This window comes from Octopus sinensis, linkage group LG14, assembly GCF_006345805.1.
Source record: "Octopus sinensis linkage group LG14, ASM634580v1, whole genome shotgun sequence".
Classification (NCBI taxonomy): domain Eukaryota; kingdom Metazoa; phylum Mollusca; class Cephalopoda; order Octopoda; family Octopodidae; genus Octopus; species Octopus sinensis.
This window is the reverse complement of record NC_043010.1, coordinates 35,265,131-35,270,130: the sequence shown is the minus strand read 5'-3', so window position 1 is coordinate 35,270,130 and position 5,000 is coordinate 35,265,131. Positions and strand designations below refer to the sequence as shown.

At 36.8% G+C, this 5,000-nt stretch overlaps 1 protein-coding gene and 1 long non-coding RNA gene across 2 annotated transcripts in view; both read left to right on the top strand.

The window, feature by feature from the left end:
• Positions 1-5,000, top strand: part of LOC115218929 — a 121,094-nt gene that overhangs the window by 88,975 nt on the left and 27,119 nt on the right. The gene's annotated exons all lie outside the window — the stretch shown is intronic.
• On the top strand, positions 1,344-1,875 carry LOC118765951. Its single transcript, XR_005001859.1, has 2 exons — positions 1,344-1,442; positions 1,834-1,875. It is a non-coding gene; the product is annotated as an uncharacterized LOC118765951 (long non-coding RNA).

The following is a 5,000-nucleotide window of genomic DNA, read 5'->3' as shown; positions in this document are numbered from 1 at the left end:
GTCGACCTTAGTGCATTTGGACTGAGAAAGTAAAGAACCAGGAAAAAATGCTGCTAAGCATTTTATCTGGTGTGGTAATGATACTGTCAGTTCGGTGCCTTAATAGCAACAACAACAATAATGATTTCTAATTTTGGTACAAGGTCAGCCATTTCAGGAAAGGGAGTAAGTTGATTAAATCAACCCCAATGATCAACTGGGGTTGATTTTATCGACCCCAAAAGGATGAAAGGTAAAGTCAGCCTTGGCAGAATTTGAACTCAGAATGTAAGGATGGATGAATTATCACTAAGCATTTTGCCTAGTTTGGTAACAATTCTATCAGCTCACTGCCTTAATAATAATAATAATAATAATAATAATAATAATTTGTTCGTTTATTGGCCACAAGGGCTAACAAAAATCAATTAAAACATAAAGGTACAAAACACAGGACGAAAGTTACAAATGGTTTTGTCCATTTGAAAAAGTCCATGTACAAAAGCAGGATGACAACGAAAAATAAGTAACAATTAAAACTCCCAATAGGGGAGGTGCTTCGAAAGGTTACTCTTGGAAAAACCCATAAAAGCCACAGGAGCCTGGTCAAAAGGGGGGTAGAGAGCCCCTTTCTCCTTTTATATTTCCTTTTAATTCTCACAGGTGTATCCTCAGAATTGGTCCGTTCATTCTGGCCATTCTTGCGACATTCACCCACCTTTCAATAAACTTGCTACCAGACATCACTTCCCTCTCTACTCTCATCTTCCTTTTCAAGTGAAACTTGAAAAAATTAATGAGGCCTTGGCCGAAGAGGAAAGTGTCTGACCTTAGCCCTTTCAAACGGGTCCACCATATCACCTCTTTCGCTACAGCTATTAAGCAAAGGAAAACCACCTTGCCCTCCCAGTTAAAGGAGGTCAGCGGGAAAGTTGATTACATCAATCCTAGTGTTTCACTGATATTTAATTTACTGACCTTGAAAGGATGAAGGGCAACATTGGCCTTGGTAGAATTTGAAATGCTAAGCATTTCACCTGGTGTGCTTATGATTCTGCCAGCTTTCCCATTGATGGTCTACAAAAGGCACAAGGCCTGAAATTTTTGGGAGGGGTTTTGTTGATTACATCAACCCCTGTGTTTCACTAGCGCTTAATTTATCGACCCTGAAAGGATGAAAGGCTAAGTAAACCTCGATGGAATTTGAACTCAGAATGTAGTGATGGGTGAAATACTGCTAAGCATTTCATCCGGCATGGTAACAATTCTGTCAGCTTGTCACCTGAGCAATAATAATAATAATAATAATAATAATGATGATGACAGAACACAAGCTGGAGGGTGTGGTGGTGAATAATAATGAGAGGGTTTTATGGGATTTCTTTGTAAAGACTTACCATACTATTGAAGCAAGGAACCAGATATGGCTATAGAGGACAAAGAAAAAAAAGGCTGTGTGGTAAGTAGTTTGCTTACCAACCACATGGTTCCGGGTTCAGTCCCACTGCATGGCACCTTGGGCAAGTGTCTTCTACTATAGCCTTGGGCCGACCAAAGCCCTGTGAGTGGATTTGGTAGACGGAAACTGAAAGAAGCCCGTTGTATATGTGTATCTATATATATATGTGTGTGCGTGTGTGTGTGTGTGTGTGTTTGTGTCTGTCCCCCCAACATCACTTGATAGCCGATGCTGGTGTGTTTATGTCCCCATAACTTAATGGTTCGGCAAAAGAGAACGATAGAATAAGTACTAGGCTTACAAAGGATAAGTCCTGGGATCGATTTGCTCGACTAAAGGCGGTGCTCCAGCATGGCCGCAGTCAAATGACTAAAACAAGTAAAAGAGTAAAAGAGTATAATAGACTTTGCAGTACCATATGATAATAGAATGGATATATATAAAAAAAAGTGAGAAAATTGAGAAATACCAGGACCTAGCCAGGGAGAGGAAAAGATTGTGGGAGACAAAGGTGACGATTATTCCTGTAGTAATTGGCGTACTTGGCACAGCACCCAAACTGCTGTCTAAGAGATTGAAGGATGTTAAAATTGAGACAAACATTATCAATCTGCAGAGAAGTGTCATTCTCTGTTCTGCAAGAATTCAGAGAAAGATTATTGAGTTTCTTGGAGACTTGTTGTCACCAAAGCTTAAGACATTCCTTCTTACTAAAGTAGCATGAAATAGCCTTATAATAATAATATTTTATTTGGTACTAATTCAGAGATCAAAAACATTGATAAAAGAAATGAATTAAGATTTTTGGTTGTAAATGAGCATTAAATTAAATTAGACACTTTATAAAACATGAACCTAAACTGGAAAAAACAAAAAAAGCTACAAGGGGCCATCAATAGGAAAACCCCTCACACATCTGTTGTATCCTGATGACTGTGCTAATAATTGTGTGTGTGTACACACACACACACACATATATATATATATATAATATATATATATATATTATATATATATATATATATACGTATGTATGTATGTATGTATGTATATATATATATATATGTTGTGTCTTTAAATGTTAGATATGAACTAGTTTGCCATTTTATTTCTTTAATCCTAAATAAATAGTCTATTCCAGATGTGATTCTAAGCATGTCATCTAAATGTCCCCTACCCCTTAGATAAGCTAGTTAGTTAACCCCGCCCTATAAGAAATACTTCTTGTGTCATTTTTAGGCCTTACGTATCAATTCAAATTTTGAATTTCACAGTTTCTCTTTGTGTGTATGTGTGTGTGTGCACGCACATGCATGCATATCTATATATCAGTATGTGTATGTATATTTTTTTGTGTGTGTATTTCCTTCTCTCTCATTTTCTCACTTTGTGTGTGTGTATGTATATATATATATAAAATGTATGTATGTGCATATTGTATATGTTTCTCTTTGTCTCCTTTTCTCTCTTTTTCCTTTCTTTCTCTTTGTTCCCTACCTCTAAATTCCCTTATGTTTGTGTGGTGTGTGTGTGTGTGTGTGTGTGTGTGAAGTGAGATACTGTATATGTATGAGTCTGTGTTTGCAGTTGTGTATGTTCATGTACGATTGTACATGTATGTATGTATGTATGTATGTATGTATGTATGTATGTATGTATGTATGTATGTATGTATGTATTTATGTATGTATGTATGTATGTATGTATGTATGTATGTATTGTCTTCTTTTGTTATATATATTATATATATATATATATATATATATATTATATATACACACACACATATACAATCTGTATGTGCTTCTCTCTACATTTGTATGTTTCTATGTTAATATTATGTGTGTGTGTGTGTGTGTGTTATAAAGACTATGTATCTTTATAACTACAAAATGGTGCAATGTTGCATTTCGCTGCAATGTAAAACTTGATACTGGGGTGTAATCTTATCACCAACAAACACATACACGCGCATACATACATGTGTGAGTGTTTGTGTGTATGTGTATATGTGTCTGTATGTGTGTCTGTATTTGTTTCTCTTTGTATGTGTATATGTTTTTGTATGTATGTGTTTATATCAATCTTTCTCTTTCTCCCTTTCTTTTTCTGTTTTCGTATCTATCTACATCCATGTTTGAGTATTTCTTTCTCTTTCAATACAAATGTATGTGTTTTGTGGTTGTCTTGTGTAGATGTTTGTGTATACACAGAGACATGCATGCATGCATACATGCATACATACATACATACATACATACATGATGGCCGTCCACTCGTGACCGAGGAAGACCATTGCCGACCTTCAGGAACATTGTGCGCTCTAGGACTAACTTATATTTTGCATTTGCGGCTCCGTTGGTGGCTAATGAGTCCTGCTCTTGACAAGCATACACGACTGCAAACATTGCAGACCAAGCTTTCCCCATTCACTATACGAGTCGTGCACTTTCGCGCAGCTCGCTTAAGTTCTTCATGCTGGATACGTGCTCTCTCAAAAGTGTCGATCCCCCCCATAACCTGCTTCCTCCATACATATATACATACGTACATATACTCTTTTACTTGTTTCAGTCATTTGACTGTGGCCATGCTGGAGCACTGCCTTTAGTCGAGCAAGTCAACCCCAGGACTTATTCTTTGTAAGCCTAGTACTTATTCTGTCGGTCTCTTTTGCCAAACTGCTAAGTTACGGGGACGTAAGCACACCAGTATCGGTTGTCAAGCAATGTTCGGGGCACAAACACAGACACATATATATATACATATACATATATACATATACATATATATGACTGACTTCTTTCAGTTTCCACCTACCAAATCCACTCACAAGGCTTTGGTCAGCCTGAGGTTATAGTAGAGGACACTTGCCCAAGGTGCCATGCAGTGGGACTGAACCCAGAACCATGTGGTTCATAAGCAAGCTACTTACCACACAGCCACTCTTGCGCCATGTATGTACATACATATATTTGCATGCATACATACACATATGCTCACATATATACATATACACATGGACACATACATACACATATACACACATAAACGTTTCTATCTCATACATCCCACACACACACACACCAATATCTTGATTTACATTATTCATTGGATTTTGTTAACTTTAAGTGGTATTTAGGATTAAGTGGTATTTTGGGATGAAAAAAAAGACTTTAAAATGAGACATGCTATGGAGATGGTAGAGGTGGGTGGGTCTCTGAATGCTGTGACACTTAATTGTTATTTTTTAGAGGGGGTCGATCTATATACTAAGTTTTGTTTATTGCTTTTTTTTCCTAGAAGTGTTGTATACAATGCCACTATTGTTTTTTTGTTTAAGAGAGTGTGTATACTGTCACTTTACTGTTACTGCTGTTTAACCCTAGGACAGCCATGGTTAAAGTAGACCTATAATCAAAGGCATTCCAACCATGTTCATTCCATCTTAGTTTCTCAGGATTAATAGTGGATTTAGGATTACTCTATCTAATACGTTTTTCTATTTTTTTCTTGTATACTTCATATATATATGTGTGTGTGTGTGTGTGGTGTGTGTGTG